This window comes from Euleptes europaea, chromosome 9, assembly GCF_029931775.1.
Source record: "Euleptes europaea isolate rEulEur1 chromosome 9, rEulEur1.hap1, whole genome shotgun sequence".
Classification (NCBI taxonomy): Eukaryota; Metazoa; Chordata; class Lepidosauria; order Squamata; family Sphaerodactylidae; genus Euleptes; species Euleptes europaea.
Window position 1 is genome coordinate 23,309,094 of NC_079320.1, and position 13,375 is coordinate 23,322,468.

Consider the following 13,375-nt stretch of genomic DNA (forward strand, 5'->3'; position numbering starts at 1 on the left):
TGGGCGGCTCCCATTGGATGAAGTCAGGCACGCTTAACCGCCGAAGGAGGGAGGGACGGAGGGAGATCGCGCGCATTCGGAGAGGGAAAGACGGGGGGAGGGGGACGATGGAGACACACACACAGCCGTAAGAGTAGCGCATGCGCGCGTCGTTCTGTTTGTGTCCCTGCCGCAGCAGTTAAGGGTGGGGGAGAGGAAACAAAATTTCGCGGAGCGCCTCTCGCGAGATGACGACGTCGGTGCAAAAAAAAAAAAAAGTCGCTTTTGCCCGCCACGAGCGGATAAAACGTTACGCGTTCTTCGACCTATTTCTCTCCCTCCCCTCCCCCCACCGCCAGCGGGGGGAAAAAAACCGCTTTCCCCTCCCGCCTGTATACAATTTTTCTTTATTTCCCTCCTCCCGCCCAGAAACGGGGGCCATGATCGGTTCTTCGAAGGACACTTACAATACAGCGGCCTCGGCTGCCGTTCGAGGGTCGGGGCTTCCGCGAGCGGGTCTCTTTCGCCGGCCCCTCTTTTTTTTTTTCCCCTTTCGGGATCGCGCATTTGCCAAATGGCCGTCGCGACCGGCACTATTTAACGAGAGGGCTCGCTTCGTATCCCTCCGCCTAGGAGAAAGCCCTCCTGTCAACACCCCCCCCTCCGTCCCCCTCTTAAGACGTTTCTGGAGGGATGGGTGCGGACGGTTATTCTGCGCTCTGGCCCTGCTTTCCTTCGCGATCCCTGGACGTGCTTAATCAGAAGCAAGCCTCGGCCTCGTGGTGGGGCTTTCTTTACTACTCTTAAAAATAAATAATATTTGTTTTATTTATAATAAATATTTATAATATTTATTTAAAAAATAAGGGAATCTTGTGGTCCCTTAATGGCTAACACTATCCTAACAAAAAAATTCTGACCCGCTTCCTCAGCAGGCATCTTTGTGAAGAAGAGAAATCACGGGCCCTGATAGGAAGAGAACTTGGCATTTCAAGCTATAAACAATCATAGGCATTACTTTTGTGTAGAGTTCCTGTCCCCCTTGTGGCACTTGGGTCAGCTCATGTTGCCTTGTGCCAAGGTGCAGGATTAGATGGGGTTTTGTCCCCCCTGTGGTTTCATAGCAAACGTGAATACCTGGCTCAGTTGTAGGAGACAGGTTAGACTTTAGGTGGATCCACCTTGTGATGTCTCCCCTTTAAAAATGTATGACTTTTATTGTGCTTTTTAAAAAATTGTTCCTGGATTGATGGAAATTGATTTAGTCTGCAATGTTAATAAAATTTATTTTTTAGAAAAAAATCATGGTAAACAGCAGGGTCTAAGAGCCCAGGAAGTGCAGGGCTAGAGGTAATTCATGTAAAATTGAAGAGCAACAACAACAACAACAAAAGACCATGCACTTTAGCCGCACTTGGCAATCTCCCTAATTATTTTTTTCTAAGCCAGATAACATCTGTATTGCCTGAGGAATGCCAAGCCCTTAAGTCCTTTGGAAATGATATCCAACTTGATAGACTTGAAATGCGTTTACCCTCTGGCACGTACCTTTTTTCTAGGAAATGGCGATGGTTTGATCGGTGCTGTGTCCTGGCAGACAAAGAATTCTGTTTACTCAATATTGCCATTTTTAGTTATGTCCTTGTTTTTCTGTAGGGGCTACACATTTAATCCGAGCAAGTGTGTTCTGAACTGCAGTCAGAGATCCAGCTGTGGTCATACAATGGGTGAAGCGGCCTCATAGCAGTCTTTTTGGTAGCCCTCGCTTTTAGTGCAGTTCTGTGCACTCAGAGAAAACTTGATCATGCTCTATGGGATGTATTTTATACTAAATGTGATTTAGGATAGCGGCCTTACGGAGTAGTTCTTGAAATGGTTGCAGCCCTGAATGTTTGAGCTTTTGTTAGAAGCAGAACAGACATAGCCAACTCTTTCCAAAGAGGAAAAATAAAGTTGGTTACTTTTCTATATGTTCTGCTTTGCTTGGAGTGTGGGAAAATGTAGGAAATGAGCCATTGGACTTGTGATTTGAGATGTCACCTTGCAGGAATGTGATCATTTGTTTTAACTCCTTGATCGCCACATGCCTCCAAAGGTAGTTGTATAGCAATTACACCTTGGAATGTTAACACGTTAAGGGATAACCTCAGGATACAAGAGGGTTGTGGAAAAACTGCTAGAGCCTGTAATAATGACCAGTGAGTGAGCCCTGTATGGTCTTTCATCTTATGAGCTATGTTAAGAACTAGGACAGAATTTTAAAAAAAAACTTTACATCTGGCAACAATTTATAACTTGGTTTTGCATACTTTCAATCCTCTAATCTAATTTTGTCAGACGTATAGTTGGAAAATGTTAACATTTTGCTTATTTAGTTCTCCCTACTTAAAAAAAGTCTAGGTTTTAAGCTTTTTCAAAAAAATTCTAAGAGTATTGCTCTTAGAAATGTAGCTAGATTTCTTTCTTTAGTAAATCCATATGATCCCTCTGTTGGATTGACCTGATAAAAAGCTATTCTTTTTTGCTGTTACCTCGTTCTTCCATTGTGACTGTTTTAGCTTTGTGCTCAGCCACAGCAGTAAAAGGGAGAACACACCTGCTATTTGTGAATAATGGAAGGGTCAAAAGGGGGGATGACAGTACTAAGGGAGCAGAAATAATTTTAAATTAACCAGTCAAATATAGCTTCCCAAAGCAGGCTGAGCCTGATTTTTGCTTTTGGTGTGAGATGCATGCATTTTTAAATTGCAAGATCTGTTGATGTAGTCAGATCTAATGGTGGTGGAAAGTGCTGTCAAGTCACAGCTGATTTATGGCGACTCTGTAAAGTTTTCAAGGCAAGAGACATTCGGAGGTGGCTTGCCATTTCCTGCCTCTGTGTGGGCTGAGAGAACTGTGACTGGCCCAAGGTTGCCCAGCAGGCTTTGTGTGGAGAAACAGGGAATCAGACCTGGTTCTCTAGATTTGAGTCCACCAGTCTTAATCACTACACCATGCTGGCTCTCAGATCTGCCACTACAATCAAGTTGTTGTTTTACTTTTTGTTGTTTAACTTTTTATAACACCTTTTATATCTGTTACAGATATAATTAGGCATTGAACAGAAATTATGTTTCATCTATGTTGCCTTATTATTAATATCTTAGCTTATGTGTTTATCAATCTAATGTTAAACCTATTGAACCAGTTAAAGGAAGTTAAACATGTTGTTACTCTGCCATTGGGTTGCATCCAGCCATCTTCTTTGCTCAGTCATGGCCAGTTCCCCTCCTTACTACAGCCCCCATCCCAGATGGCATTTTTCCATGAAGGTCCCATGATCCCCAGCCTAGCTGTTTCGGCTCTCAAAATGGACCCCTCCTCTCATTTTCACCACTAGAAATTGGGATCCAGTCCATTGATTGGTCTTAACATTCGTTGGGTTATAAGCCAGATGAGAAAATATAGAAATAGACAATGGATGACATAAAAGGATTTATGGAATGGGGAAAGACTGACCTCACTGTTAACTTGGAGGAGGGGGTTAACTCCGAAATGATAGTTTCAGAGAGTAGCCACATTGTTCCTCTGCATGCTGAGTTCCTTCTTTACATACCCCTCCCACCTTCTGTCTGGGATATAGACCTACACTCCAGCTTGTATCCGAGGAAGGGAGCTTTCACTCTCAAAAGCTTATATTCCAAAAATCTTGTTGGTGCTACTGGACTTGAATCTAACTGTTCCAAAATGATAGTTTGTTTAAAGTTAGATGTTTTTTTTTTTTTTTTTTGCCAAGCCCTAAATAGTGGCTATGGCTGGCCCCATGTGTAGATTTGCCTACCCACATGGGTGCCAGCTCTTAGTTGTTAGATATGGGGACAGAAAGGAAAGATTTGATTCCTTTATAAGGGATGTGCCATCTCTAAGGCTAGCTAATTTCACAGTATTGTGGACAAAACCATAAGTGAGAAATGCCTTTAGGGTAATGTGTGAGAAGGACACCTGAGCAACACTGATGAGTTAGTTACCGTAACTACTCTGGTATGATGCTTTGGATTGGGTAGTCAGAAATTGAAACAGATTTTGCTGATAAGTGGTACAATCCTTTGCCCATACTATGTGGGATTGTCAGGGACAGGGTCACAATCAAATCCCCTTATATAAAAGAAAACACTTTACATGAGCTGCACTCGATGGTCACAAGTGAAGGTCCACTTGGTGTAGAATGCAGTTGGCCCATCTTTGTCAGGCAACCAGCTCTGCACTAGCTACACTGGTTGCCCATTTGTTTGAGTCTGTTTCCTTCATTTATACCCACCTTTCTCTCCAGTGGGGTCCCAAGGCTGCTTATATCATTTTCCTATCCTCCATTTTATCCTCTCAACAACCCTGTAAGGTAGGTTAGGCTTGGAGTCTATAACTGGCTCAAAGTCACCCGGAGTGGGGATTTGATCTGGGGTCTATTTGCATGCAATCTGAGAGAAGCAGCAAGATGAAAAGACAAAGTGGTGGAAATTCCTCCATGGCTCTGACCTTTGGCTTGTTCCTCACTAGCATACCTTCTGGTACTCAGCTTGTGTTTTCTGTCCCCGGTCCTCTTAGTCTGTTGCCCACTGTATTGGCTTTGACAGCAGTGAAGTCATAACTCTGGCTCCTTGCTTTCTTAGTTCCAGGCCTGTAGCCAGAAATTTTATGATGAAAGACCCTGAGTACACAGGAGGGGTGTTGTTGCTACGGTTTTCAGGTCTCCATCATCTTAAACTGTGAGACTGATTTGGCAGGGTCTGGTGATGTCACACTGAACTGTACTTCCCACACCACTAGTTATGTACCTCATGATATCTGTGCGTCATCACAATCATGTGGCTTTGAAGTGATTTCCTTATGATCATACTCTTAAATCCTTTGATGATTTAGTTCGTGCACCTGCATTTTTCTCTCAATAAGGGTATAAGTCTGTGATTAGGGTTCAAAACCATGTTGGGGAAGCTGGGGGTGAATGGGGAAAATAGCAGTTATTTGGTGCCTTAATTAATAAAACTGGAGTTTTTTAATTACACTTTCCTGCAAATCACTTCCTTCAGCCTAGGAACTATCTCCTAATACTAAGTAGATAGATGTTTGTGGTTACAGCGCTGTATTCAGGCAAATTGACTATTATTGGCATCGTTTTTTAGATCCTCAAAAGCCTGTATTTTTCTGTAATTTGATTAGACTTAAGACTGCCTAAATATTAGGACCCTCAGCCCTTTGGCCTGCCGTAGTAAAGTACTTTTTCTGTTGTGCCAGGTTTTGGAGTTTAAACCTGCCTGAGTCTCATGCATCTTTAAGTCTCGTTCCAGATTGTGGTGTGACAAAAGGAGCTTGGGACTGTTCATAGGTTAAAAAAAAGGCATTTGGAACATGTTTGGAGGCATGCCATCCTTTATATAGGCAAGTTACAGAAAAAGGGGTTACAATTAGTGATTAAAACAAAAATACCAGACTGAGTGGAATCGGGCATTCATTTTTCTGCTCCTCCCTTTAGAGTACAGTGTTCTTCTCTCAAATAGCACTGAGTTGTGGGAAACCTCAAGTAGTAAGCAAGTGCTCCTCTGCCTGGTCCAGGGTTTGGCTCAGGCCCCTGCCACCTTTGCATCCGGAGTCCTGCCAAGAGACTGTGGGGTTCTAGAATAAGATGGGTCCACTTTGCTGAGTTTCCATCTCTACCAGATCCCTAACTGAAACCTGCTATTGTGTACTGAGTATGGAGACTCTGTCTAAAGATCCTGAGGTCCTTGGAGCCCCAAGTGTTGTGGAGAGCTTGGTGGAATCCTCTCTCTCTCTCTCTCTCTCTCTGAGTTTCCCATCTTGAAATTGGCCTATGACAGCTCCGAACATAACCTTAAGCCTACTTAACAGGTAATAAAATCCGTTTAAAGAAAAGGTGTTAAGACTGAGGTATACGGTAAATCAAATGTTTTCTGCCAAATGTTGTTATGCCAATAAAGGTACCTGAACTGAGCAGCCCAATTAAAAGTTGGATACAAACTTTTAGAAGGAAAAAAGCAGCTGCTTCGGTTCTTGTTAACTTTTTATCCTCAAATGTTACTGTAATATAGGTGTGAAAGTGGAAACTCACAAGGACTTGCAGGAGGCATCTAATTTTTCCTTTCTCCATTAGTTCCTCTTTCTCTTTCCTGAAAGCCCCCATATATTCTCCCCTTTTCCTGCTTCCTTCTCTCCTTAAGGTTGCCAGCTCCAGGTTGAGAAATTTCTGGAGGTTTCAGGGTTCAGCCTTGGGCGGTGAGGTTTCGTGAGGCTGCTTTGGTGTTTGGAGCCTATGGCATGATACCTTTCTGAGGTGCTTCCCCTCCTCAAACCCCACCCTCCCCAGGCTCCCCGTATCCTAAATATCTAGGTATTTCCTAACCTGGAATTGGTGAAGCTATCTCCTTTCCACCCAACAGCCAACCTACCTTTATCTCACCCTCTGTCTTAAGCTTTTCCTACCCGGCAGCCTCTACCTAGGAAAATTGGCCCAGTTTTGTGGTGTCAGCCACTGGGCCAGGCCCACTTGCATGGCAGGGAACTCTCAAGGACTTGTGGGGTGGCACCTCACTTTTCCCTCTACCCCCCTCCCCACATTATTTCATCTTTTCCTCTCCCTGGCAACCCCCATATCCTCTCCCCTTCCTCATTCTCTCCTCAGCCATTCACTAACCTATGATTTATCTGTCTCTCATCTTCAGCTATATTTATTATTTATTTACTTCATTTTTACCCCACCATTCACCACAGTGGGGACCAAAGCAGCTTATATTATTCTCCTCCTTTTTATCCACACAACAGCCCTGTGAGGCAGGTTAGGATGAAATTACGTGACTGGCTCAAAATCATCAGTGAGCTTCCACAGCAAAATGGAGATTTGAACCTGTGTCTTCCAGACCCTACTCTGAAGCTGTACTTCTACACACACTGGCTTTCATGGGGTGGTTGCTGTTGAACAGTAGCAAGCAGCCAGGTCTAGTTGAGTCATGCACAATAGATGGTATCAAGTCACCCAGAGGTTGCTGTCAGGCCTAGGTTTACCAGCCTTCAGGTGAGACCTGGGATTACAGAATTACAGTTGAACTCCAGACAACACAGATCTGTCCCCCTGGAGAAAGCAACTTGTCTGGAGGGTGGACTTTATGGGATTGTATTCAGTTGAGGCCTCTCCCCTCTCCAAACCCTGCCTTTTTCAGATTCTACCACAAATCTCCAGGAATTTCCCAACTTGGAGCTGGCAACCCTAACCCTGGTCAGCCCGAATGGGTCCTCCCTCAAAGGCTAAAATAGGCCTGGAAAGGGTCCTGTACCCTCCCCCTGCCTTTTACTGACAGAGCCAAGCTTGGAATATGTGGCTGCTTAGTGACAGCCACTGAGGGAATCTGTTGCTTAATGCTTCAGACGCTCCATTTATCATTTTGGGTCGTTTTTTTACCCCACCCCAATGTTTTTGTTTTGCTTTGTTTTTTAGATTTCAGATTTTTCTGCAAACCTGGGGCGCTGTTCAGGCTTGTAGAAAGTTGTCAGGTCCATTCACCGCTCCAGTCTCTGGATTTAAGTATCCTCAGATTTGGCTGACCACTATTAGTATAGAGATTATTATTATGATATTCTTAATTCAGTGATACCACTCAGTGGCTCAGGAGCCACATGTGACTCTTTAACATGCCATGAGGCTCTTCTTAGCACCATTTCCCAAATTGGCACATGCTCCATGTTCCAGGAAAACGGGCAAGGCCATTGCCCTGTAGGTCTTGCAGTTGCCCCCTTGAAACAGTGCAGAGACTGGAGGATGGGTAATCTGAGAGCTGTGGGCCAGGGATGGATGTAAAGGGTCCATCCCACAATCTCCACATTCTCATCCCAGCACCCAAATGGCTGTCAGGAATATAGAAAGCTGGCCACAGACGAGAGAATAAAACCACCACCATAGCAGCAACCCAGGAAAAGATCAAGTTGGCCACAGTGGGGGGGGGGGTGATTTTATTCCCCTTACTCCACAGTCAACTTTTTCCTCCTCTGGACACCCTGGCCATCTCTCTGTGTCACCTAACCTGCTGTGCTTCATACTGAGGAGAGAGCAGGAATACAGAGAGGGGACCCTTCTGCTCACTCCAGGTGCACAAGGGCTAGCTAAGGTTCAACAGTGGTGGGGAAGATGAAGCCACCATCTGTGGGTTGATGATTGAACCACCATCTACAACCCTACATGTTCAAAGGTACTCTGGTAATTAAAAAGGTTATAGTTATAGATTGAACATTAATAGTTATATCTTACATTATTGTATGTGTGTTTTGGGAGGGTGCACATGACTTACAGTAGTCATGTGGCTCTTTTGGTTAATGGTAAATATGAATGTGGCTCTCTATGAGACACAAAGTACCACTGCCTTAGAGTAATATTACAACTTGTCATATTCACTTTCACAGTGAAGTTGAAAAGTGAGACAATGATACTCTTTATTGCATATGGGAGTTACTGAGCTACTTATTAGCACACCACCTGCTGGCAGTCTTTTGACTAGTATTTTGTGAAGATCCTAAACAAAAAGTGACTAGTTCGTCCCACTTCCATCTGGATGTAAAAGCACAGGTCCAAAGCAATGGAAGATACTGTGTCAATAACCCTAGTTACATCTGACAAGGCTCTGGCCCACCATCATCAGAGACTGGATTGAAGAAGAAAAAGGGTTGTTTTTTTATACCCTGCTTATCCTACTTTCAGATCATAAATGCTGTGCCCTAACTTCGGAAGGAGTTGAAAGAATGAGGTGATTATGCAAAATCTCTTATTTTTGCATTCTCCCTCCAAATATGAAGTGTTCCAAACAATTGGCCCACCCCCAACTCACTTTTTAAAATGACCTCAAGGCTGCCATGAGATCTTTTAATGAGATGTACAATGCGAATTTTGTGTCCGCCAGATGCAGACAGGGCTGATTCTGACTGAGACTACAGCGCACTTGAAGAAGGGACTTCAGCTTCCCCCACCCATGCAGTTTTAGCACCCCTCCCCTGAGCAGCTATTTACTCCATTGTACAAATCATGTGAGTTACCGGTATGTGATTTTCACAATGGATCAAATAGCAGCTCAGCAGGATGGTTTTAGGACAAAAAATGGAACAGGGTAGGGAGGCTGAAGTTCCTTCTTGCCTTGTACCAGGGCTGTGATCAAAACTGGCCTGCATGTTTCTGGGAGGCACGAAACTCCCATTCCTTATCGGACACAAAACCCACGTTGTAGCCAGGAGGACTTCATAACATATGAACTAGCCCTCAGCCTAGTATGGTGTATTCCACTGTGGATCATTGGAATTGGAATTGCCAAGGATAGAGCTTGGGACATTCTTCAGGCAAAGCATGTGTTATGGCTGTTCCACTCTAAATCTGTTTGTCGCAAATACATCTGCCATCCAGTACAGGGGGGCCACCCATAACCTGTGGTATTTTTCATGGAAACGGGGTTAGCAATAACATAACAGTTCTTGGATTCTCTTGATTCCGTCTGCGTGGCCGTAAGACTATGATATTGACTAAAATGGGGGGTATGGAGATATTTACAAAGAGTTTAAAAGCATGGCAAGCATTATAGTTGGTCAAGAGAAGCTTCCCCTCTTTGAACATAGTATCCGGTTGTATGAATTGTTATAGTTACCCTGAATTCCAGACAAGTCAGGGTCAGATCTACAATGAGGCAACTTTAGGCAATCAGCTCAGGCGGCAGCTCCCTCCCAGCCCACCCATCTCTAACCAGCCATCTTACGGCCTGAACCCAGCCTGCTGCCCCAACCAAGGAACCTTCGCTCCCACAGGCCTCTTTAAAAATAGCTTGTCAAGCTATGCATGCCAGTTCCCACAAATTTCCTTCTGCTAGGAATTCAGCCACCATTTCTGGTTGCTTATTTCCAGGACAACCAAAATTGTGGCCAAACTCTTGAGAGGAAGTAATCTCACAAGAGAGCAGAAAATCCTGAAGACGGCTATAACCATGAAGAGATTATCTCGGGGGGGGGGGGGGCATGAAGGTGAGAGCAGTCATAGTGAGGAAAGTTAGCAAGCTACCACTACAGCAGCAGCACGGCAGTTTGTAGGGGCAGTGGTAAAACAGAGGCAGGAGCAATTCTCTCTGCTGTCTCAAGCAATGAAAGATCTTCTTGCACCTGCATTGAACGAGCCATTGCTCCTCGAAGTCTCAGTCAGTGCACTTTCTATTTTAATTTTTTAAAACCCCTCGATTTCACCTTTTCCCCTCCAATAAGCCTTTTAGTTTAATATAACCCAAGACTACATTGTTAACATTTATTGACATTTATGTAGCGAATGGAAACACATCAAAAAGCTCTTCTTCTGCTCAGCATGTTCAGTGTGTCTATTTCTGTGCTGAAAGGAGGTCAGATCAAAGGCTGCTCAGCAAGGCCCAGAAGCTTCAGAGATATATTTCAAGTGCTTTCAGTCACAGGCAGAATCAAAAAGAAGTGAGGAACATAGAAAAGCTGAGAGCACAGAACAGCGTTGGTGTGAATGGGAGCTTCTCTTGGTTCTGATTTAGTCCTTGTGATACACCTTCCATAATAATCTCCAGGGCTATGTGATTAGGGTTGCCAGCTCCGCACTGGGAAATAGCTAGAGATTTTTGGGGCGGAGCCTGAGGAGGGTGTGGTTTGGGAAAGGGAGGAACTTCAATGCCATAGAGTCCAGTTGTCAAAGCGGCCACTGGAGGTCCAGTGTGGGCGGGACCTTTTGAAACTGTACACCTCCTCAACCAGATACTTGGACTGTGCGCTTCCCAAAAAGATCAGACCAGAGGGGAAGGGGAGGAAGCACTCTGATTTGAAAGCCAAAATGGACAAAAACCTGTGTGGAAGCTGCTTTGGTTATGGGATGGGGAGGTGGTGGTGAACAGCAAACAGTGCAATGGTGTCATCGGCTGGCAGAGTGGAAAGGTAAGATGAAGTCTTTTTTTAAAAAAAAGCCATTTCATGTCCACATGCTTGCACTTACATGCATGTACCGCTGCCCCCTGCATCACTATTCAGTTATGACTTGCAGAATTAGGAGAGGGGCCCGAAAGAACATTAGTGCACCTGGCTACATACTAATATATACCAAAGGAGATTTAGTTCTGGGAACGTTCTATCGGCCCCCTGACCAAATGGCTCAGGGTGATCTTGAGATGGAGAATGAAATTAGGGAAGCATGTAAAGGTATGTAAAGCATGTAAAGTCCCCCACCAAAGACTGCTAAGCAAACTTCATAGTCATGGGATAAGAGGACAAGTCCTCTTATGGATTGAGAGCTGGCTGAAAAATAGGAAGCAGAGAGTAGGAATCAATGGTCAGTTCTCACAATGGCGGGATGTGAGCAGTGGGGTCCCTCAGGGATCTGTGTTGGGACCAGTGCTTTTCAACCTGTTCATCAATGACCTGGAGTTGGGGTTAAACAGTGAAGTAGCCAAGTTTGCAGATGACACCAAATTATTTAGGGTGATTAAAACAAAATCGGACTGTGAAGAGCTCCAAAAGGACCTCTACATAATGGAAGAATGGGCATTAAAATGGCAAATGAGATTCAATGTAAGTGTAAAGTGATGCATATTGGGACAAAAAATCCCAACTTCACATGTTGGGATTCTTCTGTGCTGGCAGCGACAGACCAAGAAAGGGATCTTGGGTGGTAGTGGATAGCTCAATGAAGATGTCAGCCCAGTGTGCGGCTGCTGTAAAAAAGGCAAATTCCATGCTGGCTATAATTAGACGAGGAATAGAGAATAAAACTGCTGATATCACACTGCCCTTGTACAAACCTATGGTGAGACCACACTTGGAATACTGTGTACAGTTCTGGTCACCACGCCTAAAAAAGGATATTGCAGAGCTTGAGAAGGTGCAGAATAGAGCAAAATGATTTGGGGACTAGAGCAACTGTCCTATGGGGAGCGGTTAAGACGCTTAGGGCTGTTTAGCTTGGAAAGAAGGCTAAGGGGAGACATGATAGAGGTCTATAAAAATATGCATGGTTTGGAGAGTGGACAGGGAGAAATTTTTCTCCCTCTCCCATAATACTAGAACGCAGGGTCATCTGCTGAAGCTGGGGGGGGGGTGAGAGATTCAAAACAGACAAAAGGAAGTATTTTTTCACACAACGCATAGTTAAATTGTGGAACTCCCTGCCCCAGGATGTGGTGATGGCTGCCAGCTTGGAGGGCTTTAAGAGGGGTGTGGTCATATTCATGGAGGAAAGGGGTATTCATGGCTATTAGTCATGCTGCATACCTATTCTTTCTAGTATCAGAGGAGCATGCCTATTATATTAGGTGCTGTTGAACATGGGCAGGATGGTGCTGCTGTAGTCGTTTGTGGGCTTCCTAGAGGCACCTGGTTGGCCACTGTGTGAACAGACTGCTGGACTTGATGGGCCTTGGTCTGATCCAGCAGGGCCTTTCTTATGTTCTTAATAAGATTTTACAAAGCCTTCCCCAATTTCTTCCTCAAAGGCAAAAAGCGGGAAAGGAAATTTTCTATGGACAGGTGCTAGCTGTGCCCAGTAAACAGGGCCAATTGGGAAGAATGTACATTACTTTATGGCTCATCCTAAATCTATGTGATTTTTCCAAGCACTGCCCAGAAGAAATTTCACTGCCTGGGGGGCATAAGTGCCCTGTGAAGAAATTTTGCCTGTTATTCAGTTTTGTTAAAGGTGAAGTGGGAGAGCGGAGAAGCAACTCTGGAAGAAGGAGGAGGATATGTATGAGAGTGTCTAGGCTCTTCCTTCTTTCCCTATACTTCAACAGGCATAATCTAACTGGGCATCATAATGACTGTGTGTGTTTTAAGTGCTGTCAAGTCACTTCCAACTCATGGCGACCCTATCAATCAATGTCCTCCAAAATGTCCTCTCTTTAACAGCCTTGCTCAGATCTTGCAAACTGAGGACTGTGGCTTCCTTTATAGAGTCAATCCATCTCTTGTTGGGTCTTCCTCTTTTTCTGCTGCCCTCAACCTTTCCTAGCATGATTATCTTTTTCCAGTGACTCTTGTCTTCTCATAATGTGACCAAAGTACAACAGCCTCAGTTTAGTCATTTTAGCTTCTAGGGTCAGTTCAGGCTTGATTTGATCTATAACCCACTGATTTTTTTTTTTTTTGGCAGTCCACGGTATCTGTCACACTCTCCTCCAACACCACATTTGAAAGGATCATAAAGGCCATTTATGCACAGACTTCCCCCCCCCCCCTTAGATTTGTTGTTCTGTAGATGCACAGGAAGAAAATAGATTCCTTTGAAGTGTTGGGGGAGAGTGTTTCGGATTCCGCGGACTGCCAAAAAAAAAACAAATCAGTGGGTTATAGATCAAATCAAGCCTGAACTGACCCTAGAAGCTAAAAT